The 22,121-nt window shown below is 39.1% G+C and overlaps 1 protein-coding gene across 3 annotated transcripts in view; it reads left to right on the top strand.

The window, feature by feature from the left end:
- XYLB (xylulokinase) overlaps nt 1–22,121 on the top strand; it is an 86,601-nt gene that overhangs the window by 48,840 nt on the left and 15,640 nt on the right. The window lies entirely within an intron of this gene.

Below are 22,121 nucleotides of genomic sequence, written 5' to 3'. Positions count from 1 at the left end.
AATCATAACCAAAATGTTTAATAGACTTTATTGATGGGAAGAGATTTGTTAGAATAGATAAAATGCTTGATTTACAGTAAATCTGTGGACACTGAAAATGCAAAGGTGTAGTTGCCAAAGCAATAGGCATTCACGTATTGGCTATGACGTTGGAAGTACTAAGCTATAAAATATGATTTTGTTCTACCATTGACTTGGCACAAGACGTTCAGAATCTTCAGCAGAGTGGAGAATCAGACTAATAAAGGCAGATGCATGGTGTATGGGTAGGATTTGATTGTAGGAATTTGAAAGTTGAAGACGGTGAGCTAAGCAGCTTAACATCTTCAGAATAAGAGGGAGTGAAGCTTGTAAGTGCGTCAAGCTGTTTACTTAGATCTAGTCTAAGGAGCTTAAGTAGCTTATAACACCCCAAGCTCGCTAGCTCTGGAGGAAGGGACTTACAAGCTGTGCAACAGCTACACTTCAAAGACCTTACAAGTACCACTGATGCAGCCTGCAGGGCTTCTAGAAAGCATGTCAAATAAATCTGTCTGTCTGTTTCTATGCAGTATTGAAGCGCTTCCTTTTGTTTCCTCCTTATAAAGTTATGGACAACTCTTGTCCCTGGAGTTATCACGTTGATAAATACCAGGAACCTTGAAATCAGGAGGTTCTCAAAATTAATTTGGTAGTGTCCTCCATACGTATTATGTCCTCTTTTTCCTCACTAAAACCCCATACCATTACACATTCTTGGATGTACCATTTTTTTCCTATCACATGTTCTATGAGGAACTCGAGTCCCCTCTTTTATAGTGGGAGGTAGAAAACTACCCCAATTTTATAGTTGTAAGTTAGCAGTCTTTGGGGTCTTTGGCTTTAAATGTGTTTGTTTCTTGAAGTGTTTTGGACTAGATCATCACAAATTGTAAAACTGCTCAGTATTGCTATGGTCCCATCCAATCTGAACTGAAATCACTTGGCCTACTTGGGGTCAAAGGCTCCTGCAAAGCAGACATGGCTGTCTTCACAAACTTTTGCTCTGTAACATAACTGTCATGTCCTCAAGAGTGTCCTTACTTACTAGTCAAAAAATTACCTTCATAATGGTGCTTTCTTGAGCAATTTTGTCATCTTGAGCTTGTTCTGTCCTGACTTCATTAAGGGCACTGAAGATGCACTTTAAATTACAGGGATATGACCAGTTTTCTAGTTTGCTCTGACTCCTTGCTCCCTAGGTATTTCATTTCTGTATTTCAAAGTAGATTCTTACATGGATCTTATATATTTTGTCTGTACAGGCTGAATCATATAATGATGAAAAGTGGATCTTTGTAAATTAATATTTCACACAGTTCAGGCTGATTTTGCAAAATAGTCTTTCAGGGTATTTTACTCTGTTTACAGTTCCTTGTTATAAGTTATTCTAAGAATAGTTAAAATCACAGAATGGATGAGGATGGAAAGGACCTCTGAAGATGGTCTAGTTAGAGCAGGGTGAGCTGGAGGTGGTAGCCCAGGATTGTGTCCAGTTGTGTTTTGAATATCTCAAGGATGAAAGTTCCACAACTCTCTGGGAAAACTGCTGGGGGTTGTGGGGGTGGGATGGGAGGGTGGTGGTGGAACACAATTTTAAACGGAATTTTTTGTATTTCAGTCTGTGCCCTTTGCTTCTTGTTCTGTCTCTGGGTGACAGTGAGAAGTGCTAAAACACCTCATGAGCCTTCTCTTTTCCAGGCTGAACAATCGCAGCTCCTCTCTCAGCCTTTCTTTGGATGCCAGGTGTTCTAGTCCTTAACTGTCCTCATGGCTCTTCACTAGACTGATTCCAGTATTTTTGTAGTCTTCCTCAGAGCTGGACCCATCAATACCAATACATAGCACATTGTGCTGAATAGTGCTCCCTAGACCTGCTAATAATGTTCTTTTTAATGCAACCCAGGTTCTGTTGGTGTTCTTTGCTGTAAGGACACATAGCTGGATCATGTTTACCTCATGAAAAGGATCGGGTCCTTTTCTGCTAAGCTACTTTCCAGCTGATGGCCTCCAGCCAGTCAACCCTCAGCCTGTACTGGTGCATGGGGTGTTTCCTCCCCAGGTGCAGGACTTTGTATTTCCATTTATTGAACTTGCTGAGGTTCCTGTTGGTCCATTTGCCCAACCTGTTGAGGTCCTGCTGATGGCAGCACAGCCCTCTTGTGTATCAGCAGTCCTCTCAGTTGAGTATCCTCTTCAAACTCGCTGAGGATACACTCTGTCCTGTCGTCTAAGTCATTAATATTGAACAGTATCGGACCAGTATTCACCCTTGGGGTACACCATTAGTGAGTTGCCTCCAGCTAGAATTTGTACCATTGATCATAATCTTTAAGTCTAGCAGTTCAGCCTATTTTCAGTCCACCTCCCTGTCCCCATATCTAGTCTGTTCTTCGTCAGTTTGTCTGTGAAGATACTGTGGGAGACAGTGTCAAAAGGCTTGCTTAAAATTGAGATAAACAACACCCAGCTCTTTCTCCTTATCCACCAAACCAGTCATCTCATATTAGAAGGCTGTGCTGACTAATGCCAATCACCTTTCTATCCTTCATATATTTGGAAATGGTTTCCAGGAAGTTTTGCTCCATCTTCCCAAAGATCAAGGTGAGTTTGACTGTCCCGTGTTCCCGGTATTCTCCTCATTGCCATTGTCAAAGACAGGAGTGCCATTTGCTTTCTTCCAGTCCTCAGGAGCTCCCTGAGTTGCTGTGTCCTTTCAGAGATGATCAAGAGTGGTCTCAAAATTTATGTTGGCCCATTGCCTCAGCCCTCATGGGGATATCCCGTCAGTTTCCATCGACTTCTGTACGTCCAATCTATATAAATGTTCCCTAGCCTGGTCTATTCCATTTAAGGTAATTCTTCCCTGCTCTGGACTTTCCTCTTGGCCTCAGGGACCTACCATTCCTAAAAGCGAATCTTAGCAGTGAAGACTGAGGCAAAGGTGGCATCGAGAACTTTAGTCCTTTATCACCCGGCCCTGTGAGTTTACAATCACATGCTATAGACCTTGGTCTGCCTGTGTGTGTAAGTGTGTTTACGCATGGGCTCATTTCCAAGCAAACAAGCCTGAGGTTTGTGCTGATTTCCCAGACAAGCTCTTCCTGTCCATGGCTCAGGATGTCAGCCAGCTGCCCCAGCGAGCCAGTGATTCAATTGCAGGGGAAGTTCAGCTTGGGTGAAAACAAAGACAGCGGTACACATTTGTCTTTTGGTTTTTAATTGCTTCCGTCTCCGTATCTGAAGCATTTTTCTTAAAAATACTTCACTTCGCAGGTGTAGCCTCGTGGACTTTCTCTCATCATCGCCTTTCTTATCATTTGTAGCCATTACAGAGTTCAAAATACTTTTGGCAAGGGAGTTCATGCAGGTGCCCTAGAGCAAGTCCCATTGGGATAACTGCATTCTTTTTATTGAAGTCCCCTTTTTGTCTCTATTATCTTGGGGTTCCTTTTGTGTCATGAGTTGTTGTGTTGTCTTGTGTTGTACAATCCAGAGAGGGTTGTATTTCACTGTGGAATTTTCTAGGGCTGAAGCTTTTGTATGCAAAGTATTTTGTTTTTTTCTTTTTTAAATAATGGGAGGACAATCCAATAAACCATTTTCTTTCTTACTGGGAATTGAAATAATGTTGCTTTTTTTTCTTAGAAAAAAATATACAGGCTGGATTTTGGTTTTTCATTGATTTTTAAAGCAAAGCTGTGGCTGTAGTTCACAGTGAAAAGGTGGTGCAATTTAGGTGCTGTTATGATATTCTCAGACTTGAGCTGCAGTCCTCGTTCATCTAGATGAGTATCTTCACTGTGTCTTTTTCTCATGTCTGAAATCAGGATTATGATAATTCATATTTGTTAAGGCTATTCTGAGGATTATTAGACTGGGTTTACAAACTCAGTCAGTCATTATAGGGAATAAGATTCAGGCCCGGAGATTTCTCTTTCTGGGTTAATTCTCAGATGAAAGACCTGCTGAGGACCCTGTATGCCAACATGTACGGAGGTATAGACCAGGGTCACCAAAGTTTTCAGGTTCACAGTGATTTATTTGCACCTTGGATAAGATCCTTGTATATAAGTAGAATAAGCCAGTTTGACACTCAGTTCTGGAGAGCAGCAGTTGTTGCTTCTGCTGAAAACTTTTGTGGCACATGTTTTGGATTTTTGTGTGGTAGGAAAATGGAAGATGTGGTGTAGGACTCGCATAGTTTCTTCTGGGAATTTGTGGAAGGAAATAGTAGCTGATAGGCCATGTAGCCTTTGCATGGTGAGCATCATGTCTCTGATATGTCAGATCTCTGACACATGTAGTGCACAGGAGGCCAGGGCACATATGGTAAATCTTGATGCCTTTTGTATTCTTTTCAGCCAGTCAAAATTTGAGCTCAAAAAAGAAGACATGAAAGCAGAAATCTGAACATATGGCAACCTTAATTAAGGGGGTGATGTTATTTTTCTTTCACCTTAAAACTCTTTGCAGTCTATACTGACCTAGGTGCTCTTTCCTTTCCTATGGTGCATTCAGCTATTCGCATGGAAGGTTTGTGTTCCCGAGCAGGGAGACTGAGTAAGCATGTACAATCAAATACCTGAATTTTTGTTTCATAAGAAATGATCTGCTTTCAAAATTTCTTCTCAAACTGTCTCATAATTAAAGTAATATTTCAGAGGTCTTTTATGAAGAAACATGAAGGATGTCTCCTTTTGGAGACTGAGACTGAGATGCCTGTACTAACTGATAACAGAAATGAGTCTTGAACCTAGGTTTAACGTAAATCAAGGCAGTGTCTTTGCTATTTGGTGTAAAGTCAGTCTGTTTTCTGCTTGGGGCCATTCTACTTCTTATGAAAAATTCACTGATCTGGAGACAGTGTGACTTTGTATAACTTGATAGTGAAGGAAAATCTGTAAGATAAAGCAGACCCCAGTTCAGGTTCTGCCCCTCCCAAATTAGGTGATTTACACCCTAAGTGAGTCCGTAGGCAGCAAGGTGACAGTGTTTATCTGCGCTTTTTCTGATCTTTCTTCTGTTGCACATTTTCTGTCATGGCCCTGTGAAACTCTTTGATTAGCTGTCGTGGTCCAACAAAAAAATATCTTGCAGAGAAATTCTTGACCAGCTCTTTCAGAATTACTTAGTAAGTTATGAATTATAGAACAAGGGTGCCAATATGTTCTAGGTAATAGTACATAGGATATGCCATTTTATTTAATAAGTCTTTGCTAAGGTCAGCATCTCTGTTTAGATCCTTGGCTTGTTTGCAGCTACTCTATTCCTACTTTGAAATATGACAACGTAAGAAGAGGATCTAACGCTGTCTTTCTCATGACTAGAGCTTTTTTTTCTCTTTTTGTGTGATTCTCCATAATTTAGGTAGCTTGACAGTGTGCCTTAGTGGATTTTTCATTTTGCAGAACTTGAGTCAATTTGCTTTTGAAAAATTAACCATGCCCTTGAAAAGTCATTGCATCTGTTATTACCTCCACATGTGATAAGTTTAAGAAAATGATTAGCAAAGGTGTCACTCATTTCTGCATGCCGTATATCAGACCGGACTTGCTGTGAAGTACTGAACCATATTAAAGCTGTGAAATCAGCCCTCCTCTACAGGGACTACAACCAGCTGCACCAATTTTACTACTTTTTTCCCTTGCAGATTCAGGAGTGATTGGAATGGAGTTTGACAGTTTATTTACAGATTTGCTGGGACTGACAGGATGCCAGAGGGGAAATGTTTGTACTCCCCAAAGATAGTTTTTGGTAACTAAGGCTAAATATCTGACAGGACTTCTGTTAGAAAACAGAGTGTGATTAACAGTTGTGTTGCTGCAGAATTCAGGGCATCTTTTCATTTAAAATACAGCTAAAAATACAGAACTAAACCCAGAATTTGTCTTGGTGTAAATAGAAGACACAAAACACTGGCGAATTCTGATCTCTCATCCCTGTAAGAAATTAGGGAAAGGAGGAAGAAAACCACTCATGTGCTGCCTTCTTTTCTCTTGGTCGCTGATTTTCAGACTTGAGATTTGTACTATTTGTATTCCCTAAATTTTTCAATATGCGACTGGACCTCTTAAATGGTAAATTCGAGTCTCCTTGACAACCGCCCTACTTCTCTTACATTATGGGCTGCCAAAAGATCACAGATCATGCATTGAAAACTTATGCCCGTATATGTGATGTTAAGGTTTCTTGCAGTTTAACCTTGAAATGAATAAAATTAATCATGTTTTCCTCTTATGTCCATCCCTTGGCTTTGAAATTAAGACAAATGGGGTTTTTCTTTTTCATGGTCATGTCATTCTGTTTCTGATTGTGAATCTGCAGTAACCTGGCTAAAGTATCCTTGTGTATAAAAGTCAGTCTTATACAATGATACTTTGAAAACAGAAACCTTTTGTAAGAAGATGTATGTGCTGTATACTGTATTATATGCAGTATAGAGGTAGTAATATTATAGTCTGTATTCCCAGCAATAGTATGAAACATTAGATCAGGAAAGTATTTTTTGTTTATTAATAGCTCTTTGTTCATTTAAGAGGCACAGATGCTTTTGTATGTTGAAAAGGTTAATTATACTCAGAGTAAAGGTACTTGAATAAATTGTGTTTTATGGGTAGCAGAGGTTGAAGGTGGGCAGATTTGTCTAGCACAGAGAAAAAAATGTATTTTTATTAAATTGTTAGGTGTTAAGAAGTGCTGCCCACGAGCCAGATGTAATCTAAGTATTCATGAACAAGAGATACTGATATATTGCAGGGGACAGGAAATACACACCTGAGTGCCTGTGTCCTTACTTGTATTTGCACCAGTCCTACTGGTTATGTCCATTATCACAGATTTTAGTAGGGTTAATTTTTTTCTTAATTGTTTTTGGATTGGTGACCTACTGTAGACTGGATTCCTTGCCACATATTTTTGTTGTAATAAGACAATACATCAAGAAAAAAAATAAGTAGAGCACAATTAGCACAGAATCATAGAATGGTTTGGGTTGGAAGGGACTTTGAAGATCATTCAGTTACACCCCCACCCCTGCCATGGGCAGGGAGACCTTCCAGTAGAGAAGGTTGCCCAGAGCCCATCCAGCCTGACCTTGAACAGTTGAAGGATGGGGCAGCCACAGCTTCTCAGGGCAACTTGTTCCAGTGCCTTACTGGAATAAATGAGAAAAGGCAAAATGAGCCTTTCTCTGTCCTGATCATCTAGTGACGTATATCCATTTTTAATATTGATATGCAAGTATGATTTACAGAAAGACCTGAATACACTGTGGTGTACCACAACTCTAAGGAAGATTTCTCTGGTTATTAGATCGTCAGGCTGAGCCCACCTCCCCAGTGATGGGATCTTTTGACACAATATTTACTCTAGATGCAGTGGGGTTGACATGTGGACTCTTACTTGCATTTTGTAACTGTTGGGAATAAAAAAAATTGTGGGAGCAGAGAGACTGGCATCCAGCTCAGGTCTTTCCCAAGTAAATTATTTTTTCATTAGACTATATGGCCATGGTTATTCTGGACCACTGCTCTGGCAGTCCTGTCTGCATGGTAACTTTTCTGTAACTGAAGAATGATGGTTGTGCTCACAGACATGTTGTTATCCATGCAGCCAAGAAGTTCCTCAAGGAACTGGAGTGGTGGTTACCTATTCCTGTGTCTTGCTATCTTGACTATTAAAAGTTTTTCTTGCAACAAATCTAACTTTGGCATGTCGCAGTTTAATACTGTCTGACTTTCTTCTGTCTCTGTCATGAGTATGGAAAAGAGAGTTTATTTCCTTTCTTCTTACAGATGCTTTTTTTATGATGTTGAACAGAGAGAAGACAAAAGTAGGTATAATGTACTTTTATTAGAGTTCAGACAATCCTGCATGTGGACCCTAAAATCCTTAGCTTCCAGGTTCTCCGTGATGCTATAAGAAGTTGTTAGGTGCTGTATTCCTGGCTGATTGCATCATTCCTGCCTTGATCACACTGCAGTTACTATGGCTATGCCCATGTGAGGGTTGTGACTCTGTGAGCTCTGTTAAAAGATACTCTCATGCTCATTAAGACCCAAGAAAAGTAAACAAAATATTCAAAGAATAGTCAGTGACCTAATATAGTTGAGATTCTTCAGTAGTTGGATTAAGGATTAGATGATATAGAAGGAATGGAGTGCTTTGAGATCAGCAATAGAGCTGTGAACTGGAATCGCGAGTATTACTGAGACTGTCATCCAGTGCCTAAAGACAAAAGCATAATTACCATGAGAAGGTCATTTTTCTAAGCAAAGGACAGTTGTAAACTGCCTTTACCAGGGAAAAAAATCAGTATTTGTTGCATTGCATCATTGAATTATTCATCAAGATCAGACACTTTCTTGTTCAATTTACTTTGTCATGTTCTTCTAGCTTATTTTCAGCAGTTCAGATGAAAATATAACACAGTGGCACCTGCTTACAAGAGATACTCAATTCAGTGGATGTCTTGATTGGAAAGATGCTTGCTTTGGTCCAAGCTAGAATCAAATGCTCTTTGTTTTAATGATATATTCATGTTTTATGGACAAATAACCAGAATTAGTGTTGTGGTATCTTTCTGTTTACATATTATTTTAGTGAGTTATATCAGGGCCTCAATTTAGAATAAACAAGATTTATTCATGAATTAGATCATGCACCCATTCTTCTGTTCTGTACAGCCTCTGTTGAAATAAGTGTTTTCCCACCAGTAAGATTTGATTGTCTAGAAAGGTGTAAACATTCTTTTTTTTCTGAAATTGCTTTATGTGTATAGGTGAAAACAACACTCTCTTAGGAAATTCTAGGCATGGTTAGATTGTTTCAAGACCCTAGTCAAGAGCACTGAAATGAGCAAATAATTTTTCTGTCATTTCACAACCTTTTCTTCCTATACACAAGTATATAGGGAAACTTAGGTATGCAAGGAGATCAGAATCTGCTCCCGTATGTTCACCATGATCTCTTTTTTTCTCTTTTGTCACTTTCCCCCCTAATTTACTTCGTTTGCATATTTTAGTGTTTCATACCATGGTGCCTGAGTCAATTTTCTTTTGAATAATTAAACAGGTACATGCCCTTGGAAAGTCATTGCACCCTTTATTGCCACTTAATGTGTTAACCATGAGGAATTCGGAAAAGATGTTGTGCATTTTAGTTGACTGCTGTTTTATGCAAGGATTGGATATAATATAGTGAATGGGAGAATATGCTATATTTTAGTGTACGTGGTGAACCACATCTTAGGTACCCAGAGGATGTACCCAGACTGAGAAACCTTGTCCTTTTGCCATTTCAAAGGAAGATGTGAGCGACCTCTTACTTTAATAATAACAATAACAAAATATTAATTAGTGGAGTCAGTAGCTATTCAGTTATGCCCCATGCTTAAAAGGAGCTGGCTTTTAGGTAGTGGAAGATGTTGGCCTCTACAGAAGAAAATTAAAAGCAAAGAATTGGTCATGGGTTCTCTGTGCTGTGGGTTTGTTAGAAGGGGAAGAGAGAGAGGATAGACATGAAGAGTTTTTCCAGCTTTTTAGTCTAGTCTCAGCTAGGGACAGAGGGGTTGGTAACTTGTTTCACTGGGGATGGATGTCTGGGTTAAGTGGAAGTTTCTGTAAGCAGTGGAGAGATCCAGATTCTCATTAAAATCTTCAGCCAGGTGAGCTTGAGTGTAACAGTACTACAGATGCAGCTCTAGTGCTGATATCATAGGAATTAACAAATCCCTATATTATGTGCTGCCTTGGGTAACTGAGTCACTGTTTCATTGTAGGAACAATGAACCTGCACCAGGGTAGGCCAGTGACAAAATGTGCTTGGCTGAATTGCATTTAATTTTACTGTTGTTTGGTAGTCATGCTTTGCTTTCCCCCCTCCTTTTCCTAGTGAATACTCTTAATTGTAAACATATTTCAGTCTCTTTGGTCACTCGAAATGACATTAAAATGCTGGTTTGCCTTCATTGCTCATTCAAGCCCTGCTCTTTGCAATTAGGGTGCTACTAGAAATTTATATTGATTTTTAGGTGGGTGTTTTCAGTAGGATAGGACATATCTCTGCTTAAATGTTACAAAACAAACCAAGACAGTTGTGTTCTTTAATGCCAATAAATAGGTTGTTGGGATTGTGTGACTCTTTACTCAACATACAATGAGTGCCAGGGGGAGATCCTGGCTGATCCCTGCAGCTAAGGTAGCTACCTGATTCCAGCTCCGTGGCAGGGAGGCGAAATCTCTGCTCAAACTGTTGAAGGCAGAGAATTCCTTTAAAAAACAAAACTTCTGCTCGGCCAAGCTTGAGGAGAAAGTGCACACTGCAGCTTATGCTTTTGATGTTTGCGTTGATAAATACATATAGGAATAGAAGGAAAGGTTATGACAGGGTGGGTTTGGATTCAGTGCAATCGATATTGATTTATTCAGAGAAAAGGACTCTACCCATTGGTATGGTCCTCTTCTCTTGCCCTTTGAATGAGCTTACCCTAGGATTGCCCAGCTGTGATTAAAATTCCCCTGTACCAGCATGGCTGATGTGTTCAGCCAAATACTAAATGAAATGCGTCCAGTTTTGGGGTTCCTCAGTGGGAGAAAATGTGGGGAATATGACAGCAGTTTATAGAAAAGGGGTCTCTAGAATTGAGGAGATTAATATCTTGGGGAAGACTACAGGCACAAAGCATACCTAAATAATGATCATTGGTTAAAAAGCGTCAGTGCCTTGGAGATAAAGAGCTGTTATAGATTGTAAAAGAGATTATCAAAATCCCTCAAACCAGACAGCGTTAATGATGCAGATCATGAAATGTGTGGTGACTGAGATTTAAATGTATGTTTTGATATGGATTGTATGATCGCTCATCAAAAGCTTCAGACCTGTTGTTTTTTAAAGAGCATTTTCTTTACTATCCAAATCAAATATGTCAGCTCTGCAGTCTGTGGTAGGTTAATTGAAATGCAGTGAGAGTGTAAAATCTGAATCAAGCATGAAGTTGGCAAACTTTATTTATCCTTTTATTTAAAAGTAACTGCTTAGCTTGAGAACTGTTGATGAAATTAATGTGATTTTTCCGGCCCTCCTTTGATAGAAAGATTTGGGCCATATGGAGTCTAAAGGAGCTATTTCAAAGATATGATAGAATCACATAACGGAATGGTCCTTAAAGCTCATCCAGCTCCAACCCCCCTGCCAGGGGCAGGGACACCTCCCACTAGAGCAGGTTGCTCAAAGCAACCTGGTGAGACATCTCATAGTAAAGAACTTCTTCCTTATATCTACTCTAAATCTACCCTCTTTCCATTTAAAGTCATTACCCCTTGTCTTTTCATTACCTGCCCTTGTAAAAGCCATATTTAACTGGTTTGAGTGAATGTATAGCTGGAGCTTGAAGGGAATGTGTTTTTATAGTAGCATTGTAGTTACTTTTCATTGTCCAGTGATAGACTTCATCTCACTTGAGTGAAATTCTGGAAGTGGCATTCTGAAAATATCCCGAGGTGCTTTTTGCTGCCTCCTTTTTCTTCGTAAACTATTATTTAATTTTATGTGATTGATTTGGTGACATTTAGTGCACATTAAAGGGAGGAATTTATAATCCTAGCAAAAGCAAAGGGTATTTCAGGTTCATTCTTTGTGAGCTGGTCTTGCTGTTTTGGCAAAACCATGTGCACCTCTGCATGTTAGCAACCTGCGCCTCTCCATGTCAAATTCTAATTGGGCTCCTGCCTTAGACAAAATGATATCTTCAGAGACTGTCAGCCAGAGAAAAAAACAACATAAACATGAATTTGTGAAAGCATTGAACCTTAGTGTGAGGGGTTGAAGACGTTCTTTCCTTCTCCTTGGCTAGACCTCTGGTTCCCATTGCAGTGGTCTCTTGGTGGCTTTAACTTCTATTGATTGTATGGAAACATGATGTCAATTAAGGATGGTTCAGGTACTAGGATGATTTCCCAGGTCTGTGTACCCACACCCCAGCTGGAGGGGATAGTGATATGGGCAGGCACTTTGGCATCAGAAGATCTCACTTTCCAGTGACATAAAGTTATTAGGGTGTTTGTACTAAGGGGTTGTATTGTTCACTACCCAACAGTATACCCTTCCTAGGTCTAATATTTCATTTAAAAGCAATTTGCCTGAATAAAATAAAATATGCATGATGGGTGAACACAGATGAGCTCTGTTAATGTATTCTAATTAACTTGCTAAAAATATTTTAAAATCTTAATAAGCTTAAAGAGAATTTCTGATGATCAGATGCAATGTTAATGAGCATGGTATAAAAACATAGGAAGGTAAAGTAGATAGCTGATTGGCAGTTGCAGTGCTGTCTGTATAGCTAACATTTTTCTTGTGCAAAAGAAAGATCTTTGGGTTAAATTTTAGCTTTTGTCTTGGTAGCTAATTTCTCAAGATATATTTCTAGAAAGCCTAATGAACAAAACATAAAAAAAAAATTTACCTCTTTGATTTGGGGTGGGGCAGGGATTTTATTGCTTAATTATGCCTTAGAAAAACACACTAAGGACATTTATAATAAAGTATCTGTGTTCTTTTTGTGTGGGAGAATGACTCTTTTCCTTTTATATATGCCATAAATCTCCGATTGTAGTTCTTTTTCTCTCCAGGCTATTAGGTTTCTGCAGACTGTATTTCATTCCTTAGCACCTATGGTTGCTTGGCAACAGCATCCCATTTACATGAACCCAGCCTCATGAATGAATGGTTACCTGGAACCTTTCTGTGCAGAAACCCTGAGAAACATAGCAGTTCTCCCATTCAGTATGACAATTATTAGGAAATATTAATTGCTTGCCTCTATCCATCTTTCTGTAGCCTTTCTCTTTCAGTTAAAGGGGAAAATCCCCTGTGTTCTCTGTTTAGTTCTAGCCTGTCAGAGGTCACAAAATTAATTTATAAATAATCCACTTGGAAAGCAGGGGGTTTATTAATAACAGAAGACTTTAGTAGTGCTCAGAGCCTCAACTGGTACAAGTGGTCTCCACTGCTGTATTCTGTAGGCACAGAAAGGAGGAGGTTCAGAGGAGTGCAGTAACTCGCCACGTTCAGAAATAGAAGGTCAGCCTGGGTTTTTTTTCTGCTAGTAAACTTGGTGTGATTTTTAGGCTGAAGAAGTAGCAAATTTTTCCTACTCAGTATATTTGCTTCCCTTCTTGGCATATGGAACTTGAACAAACAAAGTAAACAGATTTTTCTGCTCTGGGAGTAGGGTCACCTTGCCATCAATTCATTTTATTCTTGCGAAGTATTTTACAACCTGTAGGTTATTTCTATTGAGAGGAGTAGGAGGTATTAAAAAGAAAAATCAAGAAGAAAAATTCTTCACCAGCACCAAACGCAAAACAGTCTTTCAGGAGCAGGGGTAGAGAGCTACAGGCAGTAGTTGTGGATGCCAAAATAGTTGTAATAATTCTTTTGAAAAATCTTGTAAAGAAAACACCCAAATTGCCTTGTTTTGTCAGTTCTTTTCTGGTTTTCAGATGGCTTTATCCTTTGCAAAAATGAAATGATACTTGGGCCTTGATTCTTTTCTGATGGGTTTGTAAAGGCTTTCGTTAATGTTACTGATAAGATGCAAAGACCACTACTGAGGGAAGCAGAGTGGTCCTGAGGAACCACCTCGCTCTGGTAGAGATCTGGTTTGCAAATCTAGATCCCAAACTGTTTTTTTTTCCCCAAGTTTGTGGTGATTTAGATTTCTCTAGAATCAAAATAGCTGGTAGGATGTTCTTTCTTCTTCACTCAAGTGGCACGCAAGGTCCGGTTATCACACCCTGTACCTTTTAATTATGTCCCATGGCTTTAGGTAATGCTGAACTTGCAGCTGATTATGACTATATTTTCTCCCGTGGACATGTCTTGCTACTAATGCAGACACTCTGCAGATTAACTAATGTGGAATCAAATGCATTTGTGATCTAAGTAATGAAGAGGCCTTTGTTCTATTCTTGGTTGTTCTCCTGATTTTATGTGACCTTGGGCAGCTCATTTACCTTCTTCCTTGCTTTTCTCATTTTAACCTTCAATGAATGGTGTCATATGTTGATTTGCCATTGTAATTTTCTGTTTTCTTTAGAAGATTTCCAAGGGTGAATATTGCTCTTTATAAGGACAAATAGTTTTCAAAAATGAAACAATGATGGCTTTTGTGCTTCTAAATAACTCCCTAGCAAGCGGTATTTACTGATGTGTGGTCTGTAAAGCCACATGTGGTACTTACATCAGAGTTGTGATCGGCATTGGAGGGTGTATTTTTGTATGCGATTTCAAGCACAAATTTCTCATGTATCAGAATATTTTGAGGAAATACTGAGCTGTGCTGCAATGCTGGTAACAGAGCACATTAAAAAAACAATTGTTGGTGGAAATGCTATGGTAGCAGTGAACTTACTTATTTTTAAAATCAATTTCTGGGAACATTTTGCGCCTGACTTTGAGTGGGTGTCTTACCTCCAGTCCTGGCAACTGAAGAGCCAGAATTGTAAGTTTGCATTTCCAGGCTTCCCAGAGGCACTGATAACGCAGCTCAGTGCAGAGACCCCTCCTGAACACTGGGGCTTCCTGTGATGGGGACTGCAGGACACCTGACCTTCTACCACAGGGTTCCACAGAGCATCTGTCTGTTGGAGCTACAGACCTTCAAAGCCGGAAGATGCTCCCAAGAAGCCATGCATTTTTCTAGTGCAAGGTTTATAAGAGCAAATAGGGACAGGACAAGGGGGAATAGCTTTAAACTGAAAGAGGGGAGATACAGACTAGATATTAGGAAGAAATTCTTCACTATGAGGGCACTGAGGCACTGACACAGCTCGCTCAGAGAAGCTGTGGCTGCCCCATCCCTGACAGTGTTGAAGGCCATGCTGGACAGGGCTTTGAGCAACCTGGTCTAGTGGAAAGTGTTGGGTTTCGAACTGGATGAGTTTTAAGTTCTCTTCCAACCCAAACTATGCTATGATGATTCTATAAGGTTCTCTGTGATTTATAAGGAGTTTTTATAAACTGGTACTTTATTATTAAATATTTGGATAGGCAAATTGACAATAAGCAGTGTCAGATACTGCTAGGCTAGGCATTTTTAATGCTTTTACCAACTCTGCTCTTTTCTGATAGAGGTTTCAGTGGTGAAGACATTACTGCTAGGCACTAGTAGTATACCAGCAGCACTAAGCATCAGTGGTTTGTGGTCTTGAAATTATGGCTTTTAATGAGAACCAGTACTTAATATTCTCAGCTTATCAAAAAGAAAGACAAGATGCAATTTAGTTGTGGTCTGTAAGTGCCAACACATGAAGGGGAAACCCATTTCTATAGTAATATTTTAACTGGAAGGCTAAAGCCAGAAAGTTCAAGTGGCTAGAATTTTAAAGAATAAAAACCTGAATTTTGGGAAAAGTGCAAATGTTTAAAGGTATTAAACATGAAAACAGCCAATAGTTGCAGTAAATTCTCTGTCACTTTGAGTCCTTCAGCTGACGTTCTGTGTCTTCTTCAAATTACTGTAGTTCAGTGAATACAGAGGAAGGCTGGATAGTGGGATCTTGGGATGGTCTGAAAGTTGTGTCATATTGTTTAAGCAGAAGGTCCATTCTGACCTTTTATGTTTTTGGAGCTTTCTGCATGTGGTTATTACGCAGCTGTAGGTGATGGCTAGGTTTCAAATGCTCAGTTTTGTTTTTAGACTAGTATCACCTGTTTTAGAATATTTTTGGAAAGTCAGCTGGTTTGTTACATTGGTTCCAGATTTTGTGTTTATTCACTAGATGACAGGAATTCTGAAGTGGAGGGTGAAGGGAGAGGTGTTGCCAGGAGTCTCTGAGTAATTGTGGAAGCATTGAGTAAATCAAAGCTGGAACCTTTACTTGGAGCCTTTCCTACTTTATGGTTGTTTGGACAACTGCTGAATGGCTTTTGTGATAATTTTTCCTCAACACACACTATTTCTAAGTTTTATAGTTCTTGCCATAACCAAACTGTGTAACAAAAGAGGAAAATTTTAAGTAGCCAAAAAATAAAGAATAAACCTGATATAAGGCAGTTCCATTGGTACATGAACCCATTTTAACTTAGCTATTTGTTAAAAATATTACCTAATTTTTATCTTTAAGGAATTAATTCTGAACCAAAGATTTACACAAGTTAGAGGTAGCAACGGTTTATTAAATTACATCTAGTAATAGTGTCTTCAGGAGAGGACTTTTCCCCAACTATATTTTCAGTCTTGACCAAACAGATTTGAAGTGCTCCTTCTAATTTGTCTTCCATTTCTTTCCTTTAAAAGCTTTCACAGGAATATTTTTGAAAAATAAATATTCAGCCTTTATCTGCAAAGCTTTTGGTCTGAATCTGATGTTTCCCTGCCCCTCCCCTACTTCCCTCTCCTCCTCTCTTGCTGTAAACTCCAGTGCTGAGTTGTAGAATTTATTTCTATATTACCACTGATATTTATCCCAGGCTTTATCAAAATATTCTGTCAAATAGAGGTCTGTGTCTCAATGAAAAAGAAAATCCCAGTGAATTGATAAGCAATTGCAGCTCTGCAGTATTTCTACAAGAAGGGCAAATATTTCAGAGGTCTTGTCATGAGTGTGTCAGCGTGTGTGTTTTAACAGTGTTATGACTATTGATCTGCTTGTTCCTAAGTAAGTCTTTACCGGTCATGTTCCAAAGTTTCCCTTGCTGTATAGCTCTGCAAAAGTCAATGAAGTTGAATTTTCAGTGGGGTTGTATCTTGAGTAGATTTTGTTTCCTATAGTACATCTGTGTGCATTTTTCAGGTGATCTGCAATAATTTAAGGTGCTGTTAAGGGGAAATTTATGTACATGTTTTTGTATGATTTTTTTTTTCTGAAATCCATCAGAAAGGGGAAGGCCTTGAGTCAACATTAAATTTTAAATTCATATCTGACGTGATCTAGACTAAGAGAATTTTCAGAATGAGGCAGTTTGGCGTCTTTAAGCTTCAGGCTGCAAAATACAAAGTTTTGTCTCTAGTACAGCAAGAGCTTAAGAAAACCAAATTTGGCATCCTCATGAAGAACAATTTCTGCTATTAGAAGTTGCTTGAGGACGTAAGGTGACCTAGGCTATAAGTAGCATGTAAGTTTTGAATATGGATACCAGTCCTACTCTGTTTTACTTAGGTGTGTGAGCATCTGCTTATTTTAGTGGTATTATTCTTGCCTTAGAGCAGTGTGAGCAAGAAGAATCATGCTTGTTCTCTCCTATATCATTGTACAGACTTTATCTATGTAAGTAGCATAAATGTCGAGAATATTAGGCATATTTGTCATTGCTGCTGAGAAAATTGAAGCTTTTCCCCCCTATTGAATTACAGCTGATATGATGGTAGCTCTGCTACAGCAGCCTTAGAGGCTGATGATCAATTCTATCCTTAAAAGTTGTTTTTCTTCCACAGGCACTGCATTTAAAAAATAAGAATAAATTCTGTGTCTGGAAAATTTCTCATACATTTGAGCAATTGAAACCCTCAGTGAAATTAAAGCATGTTACAAAATATGAAAGTGTCTTTGCTTATAAGCAAGAAACCAGCCAATATATGGCAAATATGGCTTGCTTTTCTCTGTAATAAATTGGCTCATATTTCAAAGTGAAAGTCAGAAACACTTCTAAAAATAGTTTTTTAATAGCTTGTATGAATTACTGTATTGTTTTTAGAATTGTAAGAATAGCTGAATTTGAGTATTTGGTTTCAGTATTTGGCTTTTAGTTTTGTCTGCTTGGTGATTGTATTGGTCTAAATGAAAAAGGGAAAAAAAAGAGTGTGTCCTAGTTCACGTTACTTTTGTCTCAATCAGGTAGATATTGTCTAACATGCTGAAGGCTGGTTTGTGGCAGTCTTTTTTTCTCTGCTGTGAAATACTTGGAGATGTCAGAAGTGATGCAGCACAATGAGTGCCTTTGGACCCAGCCCTAGACCTCACACGGGCAGAAGGGGTGCTCAGGACCTTGAAGGTTTTCATATTTTAAAAGGGTATAGATGAAAAACCTTTTAGTATAGCTGGAGTTTAATTTCACGAGCTTTATATGAATATGAAAGATTAGCATGAATTTTGGAAGAGCTAATGTGCAAGTAGGATGATTTTAGAGTATTTGTTTTCTAAATGGGAAAAAATAATCATACATTTTTGTTGTTTTTTTTTTTTAATGAATGAAAAGCTAGAAAATACTTTTTTTTTTTTTTAAATTATAGTGTTTGGAGTTAATCAGAGAAATAAAGGAGGGGCTGATCCTTTTCTTGTTGCTTGCAAATTGTAAATTGCAGTTATTCGCAATCATGCTTATAGCTGGCGTGGGTTCATGCACATAATCAGCTGCTTTTTGAATGCCTGTTTTATTGTTCTGTTTTATTTATGTATTCAGTTGTGATGAGAAAGATGTTATGAAGTTGTTTGGATGAAGCCTTGGAAATGTCTTTTAGGAGTTTTGAATGTCAGTGAGTGCCTGGAGTTTGGGATACAAACCAGGGCTGTGAGCAGCACTGGAAATTTAGATTATAAAGTTGAGTTTTCACTGGCAAAATGGAAGGTCAAATTCTGCTTTCAGACTTTGCAGCACATGAGCCAGCAAAATTCTGGACTGACACAGGCACATTATTGCCACCCAGTTGAAATACAGCCAGATGCAAAAGCCATAAGGTCATCCCGTTGATTTCAGCATCCGGACCCGTTAGCAGTCTGATCTGACCCCACTCCTGGTGGTACAGGAAGCTGAATTTCTACCTCCAGTTTCCTTGCACAAATGATGTGGCAGCGGACTTTTGGTGCTGATTATCAGCACTAACCTTCTGATGATGCAAGTTTGCTTATATTATTATTTTCCTTAATAGCTATGGTTTTGTGCCAAGGCTATTAGAGGGGATGTCGGACTGCTCAGGGGACAGCTGCCCTGCGTTACTGGTTCTACTGTCTCACCTGCTGAATCCACCTGGGCAACGCTCTTTGAGTCTGCACTTCCTAAAATCTTTGGTTTTGCCTCTGCCTTTTGTCTTAATCTGCTTAAACTGCTTTCTTTCTTGGGAAGGCATCAATTCTGTGTTTCTAAATGTATGGTGATGCAGGACTTCAATCTTCTTGGGACCAGTCTCAATGTCTAAACACAACAGTAATTTCTCAGTGGCAGTTGTTTTGTATTTTTTACCCTACGTGCCTTTCAATGAAAGAAATGTTTTGGCTAAAAACTAGTCAGGAGATGAACTTTAATTCTTGATCACTCATTTGTTGCTGGATCTCTCTGAAAGGCAAAATGGGGACTCTTGTGTGAGGAGTAACATACATAGAGTGGGCTGACTTCTCAGCCTTGTGTGAAAAGGTGCCTTTTGCTGTGTCTTCCCACATAAGTGAACATCATTACTTGGATCTTCCCTACTCCTCCAGTCCAATGGGAATTATTATTTTCACAGAGTTTTGTTAGATCTGTAGCCATGTTCCACAGCAGATAACAGATCTGTAGAAGATGTGTATATTGCAGGATGACACTATGCCATGTGCAGCTGCGAGCACTTTCCAGATAGGGTTAAAATTCTGTATCAGCTCTCTAAAAATCATTAGTTTTTAAATAGGAAGGAAATAAACTGGTTGGTTAGGTACTACGCAGGGAGCTTTTAATTAAAAGACGTTTAAATCTGATTCAGCTGTCAAAGAATTGAATTCATGAATTATGTTTGCTACAGTTGTTTATTTTTTTAGTAACACTGTATTTTCTGTGCACTGCCCTGGGGGATAGATGGTAGCTCCTGACAGATTCAAACACAGCTGGCTGAGAACGCTGCTAGTGATGGATGAACGATGTCTTTGTTAATGCCCCTGTATACATAAATGATGGGCTTTATTTATTTATTTATGAGATGTATCCAATTACACACCTCGGAGCAAATATCTACCCTTCAGTAAAGCACATAATATTGGCATTAAAAAGACAACCCCTGAAATCAGTGATCAATGCATTTTCCTCACTCTCCAGAGAGAGAGGGAAATAAAAGGTAGACCTAAAATTCAGCAAATTCAAGTAAGTTCTTCTTTTGTAACCTAGTCCTTATCTGTAAGAAGTGACTGAAACTCAACCAGGGAAGCTGTTGTCTCTGCTCTGGTGCGCTGGCTTCACCTTAAGAGCACTCTTCCACATGGCCTGGATGGATCAGTTCCACTGATGGAGAGAGGTCTGATTCTGTTGTCAGACAGTGATGGCTAAGGCTCACTAGGCTGTTATCTACTGGGATATGTTTTGATGAAGTGAGCCCAATTATTTGAAATGGAGGGGAATGAATGGTTTTGCTGTTCACGTAGCTTCAGCATAGGATTTTGTTGGTTTTTTTTACTCTGTGTGCACAGGGAGGTTGTGAATGCTCCATCCCTGGCAGTGTTCAAGACCAGGTTGGACGAGGCCTTGGGTGATATGATTTAGCATAAGGTGTCCCTGCCCATGACAGGGGGGTTGGAACTAGATGATCTTAAGGTCCTTTCCAACCCTAACGATTCTATGATTCTATGATTCATGAACTGATCCAATTTAGAACCTGAGATGTCCCAACATTACAAACTTTGCAGTGTAAATCAGGTTAGTTTATTTTATCATGCAGGTTAGCTACATACTGAAATAATGTTTTAGTATTTTTCTGTGAAAGGATTAGTCTCGATTAAGATGGGTGTGCAGGTAATCAGGGTGTTAAACACTTTTAGAGTTGAGATCTGTTATACTTACGGCATAAATTGATAACATAGCCAAAACTTGAAACTTCTGACCTAGCAAGGAGTAAGTCTCCTGTCCAGTCCTCGATTCCCAAAGCAAGCATGTTATGTGTTACAGGGCCACTGAGTCAGGTGAAAGGCACAAATCAGCCCTGTTGGCCTCAGCCCAAGCAGGTGGCAGTATATGCTGACAGAGCTCTGAAACATTTGGAAAGCTGTGGAGCCCTAAAAGAGAGTGAGCTGGCATGCAGGTGGAAGCCTAAGAAGCAGTTGAGCTAACGTATGTTTGCAGTTTTCACGGGAGTGGTTGCTGTTCGGCTTTACCGCTTATACATTGTCCACCCTTCTTCCCTGATGGTAATAGCCTAACAGTTTACGAAGCCCCTTTGCAGAGGCAAGGAAGCACAAACAAGCCTTATTCTTCAGTTTTAGCTGCTGTGAAGTGCAGCAAACGTGTTTGTTTCTCATTCCGCCTTGCTGGCTGTCTCTGAAATGTGGCGTTTTCATGTTGGATACTGTAGCTCTTCAAGAATTTGTATTCGCAACAAAGTTTAGCAAGAGGGAATTGCAACTACTAATCAAATCATACAGAGTTCAGTTTGGTTTCTAGGAACACAGGCTTACTAGTTATTTTTCACTGGTTTCTGTGCTATTATGCTGTTGTGATAATCTTGGCAGGGATCTGTCACTCTGCGTTGGCATAATTGAAACTTGTTTTCCCTGAGGAATCACTCTGCTGTTTGTTTTATTTGTTTACTGACATTGACAGAGATCCTAATGGCTTTTAAAACCCAATTTGTGCATCACTGAATATCCTCCAAAGAGGAAAATAAAATTAAATTTATCAGCAAAATAGGGTTCCCCATGCAAGGCTTTGTCTGGGTCTTAGACTCCACCTGAACACCTAGCTCTGTGTCTAGATCTGGCATAGTGAGCTGCCTTTTGTTTATTTCTAGCTCTGTCTTCAGGGCTTTTCTCATTAAGATACTTGAAAGGATAAATGACAAGAAGTTGTTTAGGGTATCAGTATAAATTGACCAACCTTGCCTTGTGAGAAATAGATTAACTTTTATTAAAAAGGAGATTAAGATAACAAAACAATAACCACAGTAAAATTCTGCTTTTGGGAGGGTATACATGATGGTATCATTTCCTATTGTCATAAATCAGGTTAATTGTTTAGATTTTTTTTATTATTTTTTTTTTTATGTATGGTATCAAAGTATTTATGCATGTTTTTGTTTTAAGCCTTTGAAGAATTTCAGTGAGATCATTTGGACTACTCACATTCATAATGCCTTGCTGAAGTGCAGTTATGGATAAATGTATGGCTTATCACATTCTGTGCTCCAGAGGAGCATGCACACAAGTAAA

Source organism: Pezoporus occidentalis, unplaced genomic scaffold (assembly GCF_034315485.1).
Source record: "Pezoporus occidentalis ecotype Australia unplaced genomic scaffold, CSIRO_AGI_Poc_V1 ctg23, whole genome shotgun sequence".
NCBI lineage: Eukaryota > Metazoa > Chordata > Aves > Psittaciformes > Psittacidae > Pezoporus > Pezoporus occidentalis.
This window is presented reverse-complemented; position numbering and strand designations above follow the sequence as displayed.